A 19,466-nucleotide genomic window follows, 5' to 3' on the forward strand; every position below is an offset into this window, starting at 1 on the left:
GTTTAGGGGAGCCTTCCTGTAAACTGTAACTTGTGACTGCTTAGAAAATAAAATAAATGGTTAATGCCAAAAACATAGTTTCTGTTTTTTGAGGTGAATGAGCATATAGAGATCCATTGTATTTTCTCAGAGGGACATATTTCCAACCCATGCCTCTAATATAAACTTTTAGAAGATGGCCTGTTGGAACTTTAAATATGCCTAGTCTTTTAACTGCAGATCTATATCTTCTATTTTTATAGTGCTTTCCAAATTCCAAGTAAATTTAAAATTTTTTTTTTTTTTTACAAATAAAGGTGGATTCATCAAATTTAGTGATGAAAGAGACTTCAGAGACCCAGTTAATCTCAGATCCAACTCATAACTTTTTGAGAATCTCCAACCTCAGCATCTCCAACAGCTCAAGCTTTTGAGCATGAAGCATCCATTATTTCCTTAGAACTGTAAAATGAATGAGAGCCCCACTATGGCCCTAGGTATCTCCTTGTACTTATTAATACAGCTCTTATTATTAGCTACCTTTGTGTGGCTTCCACTGATTGCCCCTGGTTCAGTCTTCTAGGGTTAAACAGAACAAATTTATCTTCTTTCCACAAAATAAATTCTTGACTAATTCTAGGAGATAGTTATTGTTTCTGTCCTCAATCATTTGTGTTTCCTTTTTAGGTCTCAATTCATCCAACATCACTAGACTGTTCACTAGCTTGGCCACTCTTTCTTTTAAAAACTACCTGATTTATCAATGTCTTTCCTAGAATGTAGTACCCAAAACAGAACACACAAGTTCCATATGTGGCCTGACTAGGGAGGGTACAGACTATTGTCTAGATGATTGTGAATGTTCTATTAATAGAATCTAGGATCCTATTACCTTTGACTACACTGTCACACACCTGCCTCCATATAAAGTAGGGCTTATTAAATTTTTTTCCACTTCTGATCCTACCCAAGAAATTTTTATGTGATTCCAAGTAATATAGATATTTAAAATAGGTTTATAAATCAAACATTTACTTACAATAAATCATAATTCAATTATGAAACTCTATCTAGGGTCACAAACCAAGTTTAAGAAGCTGGATTACAAAATTCAAAGTCTAGTAAAACCCCCAGTTCTTTTTCAGATAAACTGAGCTTGAGTCATACCTTATCCATCTTAAACATATAAAATTTCTCATTTGTGTAAAGGTGTGCGTGTGTGCACATGCACGTACATGTATGTACTCTTCATTGATCATCTTTAAGTTCCACCATGTTAGATTCACCTTGGTGTTCTATTCTGTTAGTACTTATTTGGATCTTGACCCTTTCATACAATGTATTTAGTTATCTCTCTTGACTCTGTGTCATCTAAAAACGATATAATTATGTCAGATATAATTTTACTCAACTGATAAAAAAAAAGAGTAAACAGTAGAAGATTGAAAACATATTTCCTGGGACTCTACTAAATCCTACTTTTCAAGGTAACTACTCTTTGGAGCTGGTCATTCAATCATATCTAAATCCACTTGACTGTATTATCAAGTATTCTCCTCTCTATCTTGTCCAAAAGGATAATGAAAGATTTTGTCTTTTTTTCTTTCATTTTTCACATTTCCCTTTTTTTCTCACTAATACATATATAGCAGGCCTTTGGTTATGCCTACACGGGACAGTAATTCAAGAGAACCTTGGTGTTGGTCTGATCTAGACTTCCAAGTTTATCTTCCCTTTGATAAAAGGACTTATAGGTTAAAAAAAAAAAGTCCAAGGCAGCAGAGAAAGAAGCAGGAATCAAGAAACCAAGAAAGTGGAAACAACATGAAGATGTTATTATGGGAGTTGAAGGAAATGCTGTGCCTGACTGGAGGAGAGATCAGAGTAGATTACAAATAGAAATTACATTCTGAAAATTGCTGTGCATTAATGACAAAGATAGAAGGGCCTACTGTGCTGTGGTCTATGAGATCATGAAGAGTCAGAAATGACTAAACAAATGAGCAATAACACAATTACACAGTGAGTGGGGAGGAGAGTAGCTAATCTTTTCTTTCTTCTCTTTCCCTCTTACTCTAGAAAAAGTAAGTTTCCCTAGTACTAAATTTCATGTATGCTCCTAATCTTTCCCTTAAAAGTTTTCTTTGATTTCTAATACTTCTAATTTGAGATAAAATATTGGTCAACAAAATCCAAGCTGCTACTGAACTTCTCAGCACTGAAGTATGTAAGCCATAGGAAGAAAATCACAAAGGGGCATATTCAAAAGATATTTTGACCTAATTAGGTCAGGGCTTAGAACTATTAGGAGAGGTTTTGGTATTAGACCAATAAACTATAAAAATATCAGAAAAACCCAGATACTTACAGTTTTTAAAACTGCAAGTGGGCAAATACAATTTCCTTCCTTGCTTCCTTTTAATATTTGAGGCTATTTGGCTTGTAGGAATTGGAAAAAAAAAAAAGTATATCCTTCTGGAAAGGAAGAGAGAGTAAAAAAGAGAGAAAATGGCTTGAAGTTTGGGAAAAGCCCCTGCAGGGAAGAGAGATGTTTAGGAAACTCCATCCAACTAGGGTGTCTGGGAAACCACAGATAGGTCTTCTGGTTCAGAGGATGACTGTCAATTTAGCCTTACTTGCTTACCAATGCCATCTGGCAGCTACGATTCATAACATTCTTTTAAATCACAGAATCAAAGAATAATAACATATCAAAATTAGATTAGATCCTATGAATCATATAGTCAAAGTTCATAATTCATAAGATATAACATTTAATATTCAGACAACAAAACTCATTTTGAGATTTAGGGCAAAGATTTAGCAGCATTGTCTGGTGGACAAAGGCTAGGTTGAGAGAAGAAGACCCAGATTCAAATTATGCCTCTGCTGTATGACTCAAACCACTTTATACCTTTAACAAGTCAAAGTGTGTATGTAGTCTTTAGTGGAAAGAGAGTTTTCACCCCCAAAATTCCTAATGCTGATTCAATTACAGATGCTTCAAGTGTAGACTACACAACTTCCTCATCTTACATAAGAAAGCTAAAGCATAGATGGAAAGATGTGATAACCACCCAAAGCTATACAGCAAGGAATGATTTGTGAAATTATGCTGATTACTCAGATTTTTTTGACTCTACATGTGGGATCAGACCTGTGTCTTATTATGTATGTCTCTAGCCAATTCTGTATATGTTGATTTAACATTTTATTAGTTCCTAGTTTAATACTGGCTAAAATACACAGGAACAATAAAAAGGAACAAAGAAAAATTATTTTGGAAGATGAGAAAATAGAGAAATTCTTCAAGGTGCATTTTAACATCTACTTTGAAATACTGTGCATTTAGAAGATTACAAACATTTATATTCAAAACCTCTTCCATATGGAGCTTTATACACCTTCCAGTAGCAGTGAGGTCTTTTTTCCCCTTTCTACATAGCTTTACAAATAATTTAATGGGATATCAAAATAGCATTTAATTTAATTGGCTCTAGATCACAACACTGAGGCAGTATTAAACCATAAACGGTGTGTGTCTATATACCACAGTCTATGGGTCTGTCCTATCCTTAGGAATGCTTTTAACCATTAAGAAGAGTAATAAATCCCCAAGAAACACAATATCTACAATTTTGAGGAAGAACTTGCAGATGCTCACTGACAAAAAGGAACTGAAAGAAGATGGAAGAACACATAGGCTCAGTGGTAAATGGTTACCAATCTACCTAAATTCCGCATTTCTAAAAAGGAGTTCAAAGACTATAGTACTTAAAAAAAGATTAGTTTCTGAAAAGGCTCATTTTGGTATGTTAAAAAAAAATTAGTGAGTATGTTAAATTGGAGTGAGATTACAAAAGCCATGAATGTGGGAAAAAAAGGCCAAAGTTTCCATATTCAAAACCCAGGACATCATGATTCCTTTGAAAATCAAGAATGCAAAGCATTTAATTTAATCCTTGAAAACTGAATCAAAGTCTATCATTTACATGTTAGATAAGATAGGCTATGGAAAGAGGTGAATGAATGTCTGTGAATTTCTTTTAAGAAGACAAGATCTTTCACATAATAAATGTCTTATAAATGTATGGTAATATCACCAATAGTTTTCATTTATTTATTTATTCATCTACCCATTTATTTATTCATTCATTTATTTATTTTTACCAATAGTTCTCACCAAACTAAAAGAAAGTTTTTGCTACAGAGAAAAATATATATGTTAGTAATTTTTCTTCAAAATGCTTTTATATTATTATTATTTTACTTTTATTTCATAACAGTGAAACTGGGATCAGGTATTATTATGGCCTTTTTACAGATAAAGGAAAACAAGGTATGATGCACTAAACTGTCATATAGTCATTGGTAGATTGTAACACTATACCTGAGAACTTGATTCCTAACCCAATATTCTTTCATTAATCAGTGGTTCTTAAAATTTTCTCCTTAGAGCTGTTGTGCCCTACATCAGGGCTTCTTAAGCTTTTTCTATTTCACAACTCCTTTTCACCCAAGAAATTTTTTATGTGACCCTGGGTATATAGGTAAATAAAACAGTTATACAAATCAAACATTTGATGATAAATAAATCATAAAAGGGGAAGCTAGGTGGTACGGTGGATAGAGCATCAGCCCTGAAGTCAGGTGGACCTGAGTTCAAATCTGATCTCAGACACTTAACACTTCCTAGCTGTGTGACCCTGGACAAGTCACTTACTTAACCCCAATTGTCTCGGCAACAAATAAATAAATAAAATAATTCATAAAAAAATTTATTTTAGATACAATTTTTGGCATACAAATTTTATTATATATTAAAAATGAAAGAAAATTTGTATATTGAGATGAATGTACTTGTTTTTTTTTTTTTACATGAAAAATTAAATCTTGACAGACTATTTGATATCTTTTACTGTTGCCAAATTTTTTGTGATCTCAACATTCAGTTATGTGATTCTACATGGAGTCATTACCTACAGTTTAAAAGGTTTTATCCTACATAATCCATTTACAGAAAAACCCAACCCATGTTACTTGTTATATGATAATTGGTTGTAACAGCAATGAAGTCAGAAAAATGGGCTAGATTCAGAAAAGTAGAGTTAGCATCCTTGTTTGTCCAACTTTCACGAATGCCAGGTTATGCAAATCAATTATATTTAAGTGAGGGAGGACTAAATATCTGCCTCACATTCCCCTACAGAGCCATCTGGGTCCAATGGCCAGATATAGATCAGAAGGATGGAGATAGCCCTGAATACAGTGGGAAACCTTGGCCTTTGTTAGCTAAGGTCTTCAATAGGCCTCAGTTGGATTGAGGAGATCCATTCGGTGATTAAGTCGAGGAAACAAATGAATTAAAGAAGATCCTCTTTCATCATGTCCAAAAAATACCTAGATAAATAAATAAAATCTGGAGGGGAAGAGCCTTAAAGTGTCTGGCCAAAGCAGAAATGACTGCTATTCAATCTGAATCAATTAGGAAGACCCAAACAATAACCAAATGGGGTTTGATTTTGGACCCCTTGGTGGCCAATTAGAATCAGATTCATTTTGGTTTAAATCCTGGACCTAAAGAAAGAAATCTAGCCAGTAAATCCCAAGATACATGGGAAGGGTCAGAAGTGCAAAAGAAAAAATAATTGATTTTAAGAGCATCTGTGGGTAAGGGTATGATACCCTATGTGGACAGAGAGAGAGAAGGAGAAAAATAGGAAGGAAGGAAGGAAGGAAGAAAGGAAGGAAGGAAGGAGTCTAATTGATCAGTTCCAATTTATAAGCTGTCTTAATTCATTCATAAAGCTTTCAATTTTGTATTTTACAATCATCAATTTTCTGGATCTCTGCAAACTCAATTTACATCAGGTCTTAGGAATTTCTTCAAAACCCCGTTAGTAGAACTGTTAATACAGGACAAAATCCCAATCCCATTTCTACAACACTAAATATTTCAATAGTAAAAATCCATACACACACACACACACACACACATACACATACACACATCTCCTTTTCTGAAATAAGTATTCAAGAAAAAAAAAAAAGACAACTCTAAGCCTTGGTTTCTCTAAAGGTAAAATAAAGGATTTGGACTAAAGTTGATTCTAGCCCTAAATTTATACTGTGTTCCTTCAAAAACTAAATTATTGTAAATTGAACCACAATTTAAATATACTAGAGAAACTTGTCATTTGAATTTTGTTTTTGCTGCTACTGAATGAAGAATCTTTGATAAACGAATTATCCCCTAAAATGTTTTGTAAATATATACTTTAATATACTGGGTTTACTTAAGATGAAGTAAACTTTTATTATTCCTTAGGGAAAATGGTAAGTAAACAATGAAAATCAAACTAGCTATGAATTCTTATGAAAACTAAAGTCACATCTTAATATCCATGCTTTAGACCATAAATAGCTGGCTATAAGAGAAACTAAAGAACTATAATTATATAAACAACTCCTCCAATATTCTATCTTCTCTTCAGCGTCTTTATACACATATCATTAATTTGGAATCAAGAAGACCACTAAGAATATTTCTCAATGCTTACCCAGTGCCAATTACTTCAAGAGGCCATAATTATTATTGCAGCTGCATTGCCTATAAGTGTATGTATGTATGCGTGTGTGTGTGTGTGTATATATATATATATATATATATATACACACACACTCAGATACACAGATATACACAGACATACACACATATTAGGAAGCCTTCTTTAAACCCCGTTAATTTCTGTGCCTTCCCTCAGTTAATTGTTTCTTATTTTTCCTTTATATAGCTTGTTTTGTATTTGTTTGCAAGTTGTCTCTTTTATTAGATTTTAAATTCCCTGAGAACAGGGAGTATCTTTTGTTTCCTTTTTTATCACCAGTGTTCAGCACAGTGCCTGTATATGCTTAATAAATATTTATTGATTGATTGATTAATGTACATACCTCCCCTTCTCTATTAGAGTACAATCTCCCTTGAGCTTGGGAACAATTTATACAACTTTGGATTTAGGAAAACATCTAGGATCCTATGCTGTAGAAGGCATTCAATAAATGCTGTAGAATGAATCAATGCTATGATTTCTACTATTAAACATAAGTAAGTTGCTATTTCCAATATATTAGGCACCTACATAATTTTGAATGCTATGATAGCTACATTGACATAAAGAGAACACAAACTACAGTTCCTGATCCTTATTTTGATATATATGTATATATAAATTATTATTATATATATATATATTATACATTATACATATAATTATACATACACCCCCTCCCCCAAACTATACCATACCAATCATTTATTAAGTGTATTCAAGCTCTCAAGGGCACAGAACAAGTTTAAAAAAGATAGGTATACATATACATATATATGTATATATTTACATATATGTATATACATATACGTAAATATACCATTATGTTGACTTGTTGAGGCAGAGATAAACACCAGGACAAAATTATTAGAAGATAAAAAAGAAAAAGAAGATATAACTTACAATGAAAAGAACTCCAATTCCTTAAAACTACTGGTATCAAAAAGTGGAAATAGAGATTTGAGATAGGAATCATTATTTACTCTGGATGTTAATGGATGTAAAGAACTTTACAGTAGTAAAGAAGATCAAAAGAGCCTGGAAAAAAGCATCTCAACTATTTAAAAAAAATTAGAAAGAAACCTACTGAAACATGATCAAAGGAGAAAGAGACAGAGAGAGACACAGTGAGACAGAGAGACAGAGAGTGAGAGAAGGAGAAAGGGAAGAAGATAAGGAGAGAGGGAAGAAGGAAGGGAGGGAGGGAGAGAAGGAAGAAAGAAGGAAGGAAGGAAGGGAGGGAGGAAGGAAGGAAGAAAGGGAAGAAAGGGAGGAAGGGAGGAAAGGAGGAAGGAAGAAAAGGAAGAAGGAAAGGGAGAGAGGGAAGGAGGGAGGGAGGAAAGAAGGAAGAAAGAAAATACACTTGCTCTCTTTGCCAAGCACAGAGATATAACTACTTAAAGCAATAGCTGCTTAGAATGTAAAGTATTTCCAAAATATTACATAGGAGGATGATAGAAGATTAAGAACAATGTCAAGTCATGAAACAAAGAGAAACAAAAGAGGAAAACAACAGTTCAGAAACTTTGGCATGAGAACTATTTATGCCAGAACCACCCCCAAAGTATTTAAAGATGAAACTGGAAGGACAACAAACTGATGAGACAGTGAAGAGGTCTGTCAACATTTCTCTACGTAACTAATTTCTATATCAGCAACAGTAAAGCCTCTGCATTTGGATTCTAACATGTGCTACACAAGAAAGCAGAAATGGCATCAGATAAAACAAAGATAGGAAATTATGTTTGCAGATGCTGATTGCATCAAATCACAGAAAATTACAGAGCCTTGTAAATGAGATTCACAAACAATCAAACAATCAATTTTGTTGAGTAATCCAAACAGTAAAGACCAAGTGGATGAAGAATTCCTGCTTTCAGAAGCATGATAAGAATTGGATGGAGAGACTACTGAACTGGTCCATCAAGGCACATATTTTGGATAAATATTGCAGAGAAACTTTAACTGAAGTTTTAATTGAACTGATTGATAGAAAAGAGCTGATAGTATAGTCACTGGAAATTTATTTAAAAGTTTCATCCTATGCTCTTGAAAAAAAAATTCCACATTTTCTAATATTTGTCCAGTAATGTTAAATGGCCACAAATCATGGAACATCATTATCTACAAATAATAAAAATTATAGGGCTTCTAAAAGGCAGAAAGACATATCGTAAATGTATTTGCCAAAAGAAACTGCATACAAATTGTTATTAAAGAAATATACAACTGATAAAAAAAAAAGATAGGCTGGTCATGTAGTGAGAATGAAGAATAACAGTTGGCCACATGTCATTATAGTACATGTGGAATTTGAAAAAACATAGAGGAAAGGTCCCTAGATCACTGGGTAGGAGTTCTGTAGAGGATGTAGTAGAGGATATGGATAAGACAATGTTGAGAGGGCATGAATAACTTGAAATCTGTACCACTGAAGGGAGTACTCACAATATCAACTAGATAATAAGTCCACTGAAGTAGTAAGGTAAATTACATAAGTAAATGTTATATATGATTAAAATTTGTGATATTTTAAAAATGGAGAATAACAGATTTTGCACAGGGGGGGAAGGTCTATATCCTTTTAGTTGGGAAGAGACTATCATGTTATTAAATTGAATAACACTGAAGTTTATTGTTATATACTATTTCCAGAACCAATGCTTCTCCTCATCCACCAATTGTCATCTGTCATCTCTGTTCTGAAGGTAAATGCTACTTGTAAAGGGCTGAAACTCTTAAAAGGTGTGTTTGAATCAGACAATTGAGCATTTAAGGCTAATTACCTATTGGACAATAACTCTATTAACATATGTTTGGAAAAATGACCTTTCTCACTATTCGGTGCTGGCTTGATCTTTTGGTATATACAGATAATCTTAGGAGGGAGACAAGCCAGACTTTGCAGCAGGAGGAGGAGAAGGGAGGTTGGTGGAGAACTTGTGGCAATTTTGTCCATTTCCTTCACTTCTCCCTCTAAAGACCAAGGACTTTTGCTTAACCTGATTCTGGCTGATCCTGAGGCCTCCATGAAGCTAGCCCGGAATTTATACTATTCATACAACCCACTGAGACACAATCTAAATCATTACACAAATATAATTACTTAAATGGTAATCTTACCAGTTCAAGCTCAATCTATCTCTAACATTTATGAGTTCAATCAGAAAGATCTCTAGCTTCTGAAGGTGTGATGGATTTAGATACATTATGTAGATTTCGCATCTGCCTTAGGTTTTACTTTGATACTATAAAACTTTGAGGGTCCTATAATCTCACTGATGTGTATTCCCTACAAGGACACATATTGAACATCATCCATGTTGGCTCATTTTGTCCATATATTCTCCACAGAGAATACCCAATACACTGGGGGCCCTCATTCCAGTTTTTTTTGACATCATATATATAACAATTGTTTTATATATATAACAAAGCTATTCAAGTTATACTTTGCTCTTGATACATGGCTGGCCCCCTCTTTTTTCTGGTTATACAATTTTCTGATAACATTTTTTATAAATAACTTTTTTATCCATGTGTTTACTCACACATACCACTGCCCTTTAGATGACCATCAACTTTAATTCTTCAGAGATGATGGAGGCTTCAATTAATTTCCAACAATTAACAAGAAATTATTAAACACCTAATATGTGCCAGCACAATACTAGAAATTTAGAATACAAAGATAGAAATAGTCTTTGCCTTCAAGGTGCTTACATTTTATCAGGGACAGAACTACATGTACTAATTGAAGTAAATTAACATACTGTAATTTTGAGGGGAGGCATTAAAATCCAGGGGGATAAGAAAACTTTTTCAGCTGAGTTTTGGTGGGAGTTAGGGAGAGTCTAAGAGATAGTGGGGAAAAAAGCAGGCAATCTATGTATGTGTGACAATAGAATGTCACTTGTGAAGAACATTACCTAATGCTACATTAGAGGAATGCAGAGATCCTGAAAGTGAATAATATCTGAAAATAAAGGTGGGGGTCATGTCATGAAGGCTTTAAGTGCTAAATAGCAGACTCTAATTTTGATGCTATCAGCACACTATTGTCCACAAGTAGGAGCTAGTACAATGGCATTCTACCTTACCCACATGGAAGCCCTTTTCTAACTGGATTATGTCATAGATATCTTCTATGAAATTGGCAAAAATCTTTTTTAGGCACACATATTCCTATATTATGCTGTGATTAATATTGAGGATTGTTGAACCAAACTATATTTGTTGCTATTTTCCCCAAGGAATCTTATAGACACTATTTGTAAAATACTCCCTATTTTATTCTGAAATCTACATTAAGGATGTTCTCAACTATATGCAGATTATTATTATCATAAAATTTTAGAGTGGACAAAGTAGATATAAGGGATAGTGGTTATTGACATTCTAGAGATCGCTTTTTTTGAGTGATAACAGTGTCTGAATGCCCTGGTCTAGACTGATGAAATCACTTGTCTTATTAAACCCTAATGCTTCTTGATCATCATTTGTTATTCTCCAATGTGATTCCTTTGTTCCAGCCACTTCAGTTACTTGGCTTCTACCCCAACATATTTCACTTATAGCTATTTTTCCTCATGCTGCTCTCTTCACCTTCCTTCCCCTATTCTCTATCAATGCAAATCACACACATTCTTCAAGTTCCAGATCTAAGACTTTTCTAGGAAGCTTTTCTTTACTAACTTCTTCCCATAGGGATTATTTGCTTTCTTTTATGTTAATTGATCCCTTCGATTATGCTAACTTGCACTTTCTTTTATTCTCTAGGTTGTCTTATCAACTGGTCAGCAAGCTCCTTAAGACTGGGGCAGTCTTTCCTACTTCTTTGGGTTCTTTCATACTTGTCTAGAGAATATTTAATACAGGTTTTCTGAGTGAATGGTCTCAGACCTGCGTCTCTGCCTTAGAAATATCACTTCCATCACAGTAAGAAAACAGTATGTTACCATTGTTATGCAACTTGCTGGTGTGGTGTCAGTGAATTAATGGAAGAAATTTATGGATGGGCCCCTCTTGAAAATAGGTGGAAAGAAGGACCACATTAAAAAATCAACAAGCATGTTCTTTATTTTACCTAGAAGACATAGCCCTGAGGGCACTACTAGATGTATGTGTGTGTAGAGATTTATTTAAATTTGGTTGTGGAAATCACTGACAGATATGGAGGAGTGCTAATTTTGTATAATGAAATTTGCCATGGGCAGAGGAAGCACATATGAAATTGTCACTAGCAGCTGCAGATAAGAATTAAAGATACACTATAGTAAAAGATAAAATGGGAAGATGAGGAATAGGACCTTAAAAATAGAGTTATCAACCATTAGAAGAAGGAAATAATCATCACTACATGATTATAAATGTTAAGGATAATAATTTAGGGTGGCTGCAGATAGGGTACCAGCCAATAATAAATCAACTTGAAAATGAGAGATACTTTTGGGGGGCTTTATAAGAAAAATAAAGCCAAACTAACTAAATGCCAGGAGCATGTTGATAAAAGATTTCATATATAAGTTGTGTTAGAAATCTCTTCCAAACCTGAGATTTTATTGTGACATCTACAGGTGATTGTTCTTTTTCAGGCCCAGATTGTTTTCATTTTGACAATTTCATTGGTGAGATTTATGGATATTTCAGTCCATCATCATCAAAGCCGCCCCTAATTTTCTAATTTTTACTAAATACATGGTGGAAGAGAATACCCAGGAAATGTTAAAGTTTCCATTATTATTTATTTGGTCTTTTTTTTTTTTTTTTTTTTTTTAAGTGGGAAAAGCAAAGTGTCTCTTAAGAAAATTTGTATTGGTCATAGCTAGTAGAATAATCACACTGGGAAAGAATAATCAATTATAAAGTGTTTCAATGTTTAGCTGAGCTAAGGCTTGAAAGTAAAAAGAAAGTCATTCTAGTTCACTAGTGACAGACAACCAGACATCAGTGAAGTAAGTAACTGGGAAGAAGCCACTAACAGCCAGCAATCAGTTGAATCAGGGTACCATAAGAAAAGGTCAAATTTAATGTCAAGAAAGAGATTGTGACAAACTTAAAGATGTGGTTTTAAAAATAATTATGCTCTCAGATGTAGCTATGTGGCACAGTGGATAAAGTTCTGGTCTTGGACTCAGGGAAGACCGAGTTCAAATCTGGTCTTAGGCACTTACTAGCTACATGAGCTTGAGAAAGTGACTTAACTTGGGAAAGTCTGCTTCAGTTTCCTCATCTATAAAAGAGGGATAACAATAGCAATGACTTCTCAGGATGGTTGTGAGTATCAAAAGAGATAATATTTATAAGGGCTTAGTGTTGGAATACATGCGAGCCACTTCACAGTGGCTGCTGGAGAACCAACCCAGATCTGCAGAATGGATCTCCTCTTGTGAGAGGGTGATACAAGGAGACTGAGAGGCAGTTGCTGTTCTCTGACCTCTCTGAGTGACAGGCCGTTGTGTTGTCTGACCTTTCTCCTCTTCCTTCTCCCTCCAATTTATCTCATTCCCAGTCTGCAACACCTGTGTCAGCAAAGGCTGCCCTGCAACTCATTCAGTTGCTATGACCCACTGCTATGGAGGCTCTTGGAGAATTGACCTGTCCCTTAATAGCTTAGCACAGTGCCTGACACATAAGAGGTCCCATAAAAATGGTGATGTTTCTCCTCTTCTTCATCTCTTATCTCCCTCCCCACAAACAGATACAATGAGAATGAATAATATATAAAATGGAGAATGTTCAAAAGAAAGATTCTTTATTGGGGTTTCTGAAATGACATCATAATTATGTAAAAATCACTAGGCAATGTGTAGAAACTCCTAAATAAGGAGGTATAATTTAAAAAATTACAACTAGGGAGAAAATCAGTCTTCAAAAGTAAAACCAGAAGAAAGGAATATAAAGAAAAAGCATTTAATTGTACAGAAAGGAAAACTTTATGTAACTACTAAAGGTAAAAAGGCAACTACTTGATTCTTTATGTGTAACAGAATAATAGATATAGGAGACTCTTGGAGTGGGGAATAATTTGATCATACAGCTATGCTATGGAAGCTTCTATAATTGCAATGGCCATAATACAGAGAAGAAAAGAAAATATCTGCCATCAAGTAGCTTATGCCATTCTAGTTTGGTTACAATAAATTAGTGTGAACCCCAAGTGTTTTCCAGAATTGTCCAACTTGTCCTGAATTCCATAAATAAACTCTTTTAAAGGATGCTGTTTTTTGCCATGTCTCTATTACAGTACTTCACAGATGGACCATTTTTGTCCTTCCACAGTCTAAGAATAACTCCTTCAACTATCAAGACATACCAAAATCCAGTTCAGCTGTTCCTTTGGGATTCCAGTTAGTTTAGACACATCTGCTGAGATGTGAATCCAAATGAAGCTTTTGTTTGATTATACATTTGAACATTTATAAGTTGTTTGTTTTTCCCAAAAAATCCACCTTTTTTTTTTGGGGGGGGAAGCTCAAAACATAGATCTATAGTTTCAAATATTGTCTTTGAACACCTCCAGCACAAAACTTAACTTATTCATGTGAAGTAGGTGCTTAGGAAAGGTTATGGAAGACTTTCTCCTGAATCAGCCTTATAGTTTGACTTTCTCAACACATACAGTCAAATTTGCCAAAAAGTCCTTCAAACTTGCTTGAGCAGTTTTCACTCATATAGAAATATATTTGCACATGCAGACAGCCCAAGTAAAAGCAAATCAGAGATCTGTATGCCCTGTGAGAGTGAAGTCTTTTTCTTAAATATTAAATACCATATGTAATAAAATCTAACAAAAAGTGATATGTTCCAAGAGGTATTTTAAAGATATAAGTATAATAGAATTTCAGTTTTTTGATTTGTTTCTAACCCACTCTCATTCTCCCCAAGGCTCATACTTGAGCCTTTTAGTGAAGGCTTATTCTTTTTAGTGAAGGCTTATTCTTTTAGTGAAATCATTTTGTTCTATCTTCCTATTCTCCAGTTTTGATTATATGTTCTCGAATACATATTCTCAGTCATGATGCAATTCTATTGTGTATTTTTACCAATTCCTTTTACTCATAAACATTTTTCATGCAGTTATTCCAAATCATATTCTTTCACAACATGAATGAGATTCATTTACAGATATCTCACCAAGAGGAAAAACTATAGAGAAAAAACTGGTTTTCTAAGTTTATTGTTTTTCTAAACTTTATTGGTGGAGTTTTCCATTCACCTGATTCTCATCAACTTTTTTTTTTAACTTTTTAAAATTCTACTTGTATATAGTATCTATCTGTGTACCTATCTATGTATCTGTTTATAATACTTCTTGAACTTGAAGATGTACCGTACAATCAAATCACTTCTGCAGTGGACGTGCCCAAGTATATGAAAATCTGCTTTGGGGTAGGTCTTTTGATTCTGGACCATATGTTATGGGGTGGTCAGAAATCTTTGTATACACCCACTCATCAGATTGCCAGCCTCTTTAATTCAGAGAATAAGGGGGCTTATTTACAGAAGTGAATCATTTCCTTCAAAATATCCTTTACTCTATTTACATGCTTGCAAATTCCTTCCATTTTGTTTTTCCCCTCCTGCTTTACCAAGAGAATTAATTATCTAGAGGAATAGGAACATACAGTAAGTACATCTGAGATACAGGATGAGACACAGTATGTCATCTATTAGGCCTGGCTAAGACCAGCAGCTGATGCTAAATGGTAAGGAACATGCACCAAATGTTTTTTAATCACAAAGTTAGTAATTAATTGCTCTTTAAAATACATTTTATGCTTCTTTCTGTCTGTGTACATGAAATGCACATTTAGTGCATGCCAAAAATTAAAGCATAATGGTTTAAATGTGACTGGCACGGAAGTCCAGAAATCAGAGTTAATGTTCCCACAGCAACTTTAATTCTGTCCGTGGGCACACACAGTGAAGTAAGTAGTCTTTCACTTTGTGATAGCATATAGATCCATACTGGGGGTTTTTTGGGGAGTAAGCGAGAGATGAAGACAAAAACAAAAAGAAAAGGAGAGAGACAGAGCAAGACAGAAACAGACACAGAAAGAAAGAGACAAAGAAAGAAAAAATAGAGAGAGAAATAGTCTCCATATACACTGTAAGAAACAATGTCTCCATGCCCAGTGTTGTGTAATACTAGAATGAAAGACTCTGCTGTGATGCAGAGACTCAAAGGGACCTTACTGTTGCTGTGGGAACCCAAACTTTGCATTTCCTGACTTTTGTGTAATTAAAATGTCAGCCTTAATGTGGCATTAATGGAGTTTGCCATTAAAAAAAAAAAATCTTCTTTGTTTTCTTCTCCAGAAAAAAAAATGCTTTAAAAAGTTCAAAATGAACAAAGTATTAAAAATTTTAAACACAGGGAATGGATTAGTGAGTCTAAAAGACTGGCTGGGGTGGGCAGAGGAGAGGAAGGCTGGTGGACACCAATGGGGAAAAATAGAAAATCAAGAGCTTACCATAATTTTCTCTATGATATAAAGCTACAGTGAAAGCATACTATCTCCAGAGCTAAAGTTAAACCCACCTACACAACAGTTTGTTAATGTGTAAAGGTTAAATTAAAAATAAAAAACAAAAAACTGCTAATGTGTAAGTACATTTTGGCAAGGACACAGAAATTAGAAAGTCTGATGTGGACAGAGTAAAATACCGGAAAGTAACTGCATAAATATAGCAGTGAATAGAAAACATAATTTGTCTGGGAGCAGGACTCTACCAACCAGGGTATCTCAGAAGAGCAAAGTAAGGAAGAATCTGCTTTTCTCATCTATGTTCCTGTTTGAAAGTCGTAAGAAAAATTTGGGGTTATTTCTGTCAAAAATACATGTTTCTATAGTTTGTCTAAATTTAACAAAGAAACAAAGAGATATTCTCAAACAGTGAGAGTCATATGCTTAATAATGTTCTGTGTTTAATAGCTCTGTTGAAACATTTAACAACAGCACCAACCCAGCTCAGGTTCTCCATTTTGAGTTTAAAACTTCTCAGTCCCAAACATCTGTGGCTTTCCTGCTCCATGTGTTCCAAAAGCACATCATTGTACAATGTGTTCTTATCACTTGAGTTTGTTTATACAGTTAAGTTTCTGAAATGTGTGAGCAAGAGGGAAGTTTAGATGCCATTCAAGTATGTTAGTAAGTGCACTGAAAATTGGTAAAAATTTCAGAAGAGATATTAACTTCATCATTTAAGAAAAGCACTCCTCAATGATATTTCTTTTCATTTTTTGGTTTTCCCCTTCTATTATTAGGATTACTTCAGTATTTAGAATGGTTTTTGTGGGTTGAGAACTTGGGAACTTAGATTTGTTAGCTTTTGTTTTGATCACTATATAGAAAAGTGACACTTTTAATCAATAGGTCCTAGGCTTTGGGTTGTTTTTCTAGTTTGGGTGAAGTGTTTGGAATAATCTATTCACATTTTCATGCCTGACCCTCTTGGTGATCAAAGAGATCACCAATTTAGAGACCTAAAAGACAGAGATGCAAATGTGAATCACAGCACAGAGAGAAGAAACCAGGCCCTCCCAGATAAAAATCAATAAACTTTCCTGACTTGCCTGGTCTTAGGTCATTTTATCAAGCTGGGTGTCAGTTTTCTCAGTTTTTTCATCTGTAAATTGGGAAGAATGATACTAACTGACAGGAAAAGGATATTATAAGGAACGACTAAGAATAATATTGTCAAGCACATGACAAATAGAAAGGTGCTATAAAAATTCAGTAACCTGTGAATGCTCAGAACACTACACCCTAGTGAATGTTTCTGAAGTTAAGGAGACTAACATGTCAAGGACACTATTTTTAAATGCCCCAAATTTGTTAGTTATAAATGGGAACTCAAGCCTTTACCATAAAGAAATTAAGATTTTAAATTGACTTAATGGTAAGAATAAAAATTGGGAAGAAAAATGCAACTCTTAAATGTGAACAGACCATCCAAAAACTTTAACTACTTAAAATAAACTTCTCTTCCTTCCTGCTTCAGAAAATCTTCAAATGGACAGATTTCTGTGAATCTTTCCCAAAACAATTTTCAATTTGATTTTGAGGCTCAAAGCAGGACAAACTAAAACCTAAATATATTTTTTCCGGAGAAGACGAAAACCAAACAAAATAGCAGGTTGGAACAGAGGGATAGAATCTATGTTGAAAATAAACAATCAAAAAAAAAAAAAAAAAAAAAGAAACCTATACAGAACGAGGAGATTTCTTAGTGGTCTCCCTTTTCTTCTCCCTCTACATTTGTTAGTCAACCTATTGGACAAAAATCCATTAGATTCTTTTGAATTAGTGGGACACTGTTGTTTCAGGAACCCCATTTTCACATAATTTCAGCTGATAAATAAGAGCCTTTTGGGGCAAATTTGGAGTTGAAAAAAGATATGTATGGTAAAGTACAATGTTAAATAAGGCAAGGGTATTTCTATTTATCAAAACAGTTAATTCTTCTTATGGCAGGTTGGGGTTAAAATTTCTACATGTTATTGTTACCCTAAGACTACGGAGGGGAACCAAGACTTGAAGCTCAATATGGAAAGCTCTAGGCTCCATACTGTCATGTGCCACCTTCCTAAGGGATAAGAAGAATATGTCCATGGGCACAATGCCATGTTGTTTTCCAGTCTTTATTGTAATCACTACAAATTACAATATAAAATTACTACCTGGTAGAAGAGTTGTCCCCTTCCTAGTATGCTGGACCACAAAACAATATTCCTTTTTCTGGACTCCTAAAGGCAGCTATGTGGTTCAGTGGATATAACACTTGAATCTGGAATCAGGAAGATTTGAATTCAAATCTAGTAACAGACATTATGTGACCCTGGCCAAGTCATTTAACTTTATTGCCTTAGTTTTCTTATTTTTGTAAAACGAGCTGGAGAAGGACATAGCAAACTACTCCAGTACTGCTAGGAAAGGACAAAATGGGGTCACTAAGAATTAGACACAATTGAATAATAATGTCCTAAGGTTACTGATAAGGATCAAAGCAGATAATATTTGTAAAGCACTTAACGGAACCTAGAGCACACCAGGAGTTTAATAAATGCTTATCTCCTTCCCTTCCTTTCTTCCCATAAACATCTTTACACTGAAGCCAGCTGACCTCACAGACTTCAAAATAGGTGCTGATTTGAATATCAAGTTACTTCTCCCTTTACTGTTATTTTCTTTCTTTTTTTTTTTTTTCTTCCCCTTTACTGTTATTTTCTAGTATCAACTGATGAATGTCCTCTTGATAGAGAGGCAATAAACTCACTGTGCACACAGAGACATGTGTTTTTGGACTAGGCCAGTGGGATAATTTGTTTTTCTTGACTGCATGCTTGTTACAAGGCTTTTTTCTTTTTTAATGGTGTTGGGAGAGAAATAAGGTGGATTTTCATTAATTGGGAAAAAAAAGAGTTAAAAAAAAGTTGGTACGTACCCTTGACCAAGGCAAGAAGATTACCAAATCTTTGCCTATTAGTTTTTGCCCTATACCCAGAGGGGCCCAATGAATAGGCAAAGAAGATGTTAAGCTCATCCAACTTTTGGCTTCTTTGGAGGTCTCTTGAATAGTTTTACATCTGTACTGTTAGGGAAATACTGATGGGAAATTTGGAATCTCAATTTTCTCACTAACACTTCGATCTCTGTGAACAGGGATTAATGGCATCCTTGTTTGAAAATAATGCTTTTTTATTTTTTTCACTGACTTCTTTTCCTGGTATTAAATATCCTTTAAGCATACAGATCCAGGAGCTATCTCTTAAAACTGAATTTTCTTTGGGATCAAAACCCAAAGACATTCTGCTTCCTTTTCATTGTCTTAAATATTTGTTTCTCCTTCAGGGACTGGGTAAGGTTTTGGAGA

General features: G+C 34.4%; 1 protein-coding gene across 49 annotated transcripts in view; it reads right to left on the reverse strand.

Annotated features, from left to right (window-relative positions):
* The window catches only part of ZBTB20 (zinc finger and BTB domain containing 20), a 1,031,727-nt gene that overhangs the window by 52,866 nt on the left and 959,395 nt on the right, over positions 1 to 19,466 (reverse strand). The gene's annotated exons all lie outside the window — the stretch shown is intronic.

The sequence above is a fragment of the Sminthopsis crassicaudata genome, chromosome 3, assembly GCF_048593235.1.
Source record: "Sminthopsis crassicaudata isolate SCR6 chromosome 3, ASM4859323v1, whole genome shotgun sequence".
NCBI lineage: Eukaryota > Metazoa > Chordata > Mammalia > Dasyuromorphia > Dasyuridae > Sminthopsis > Sminthopsis crassicaudata.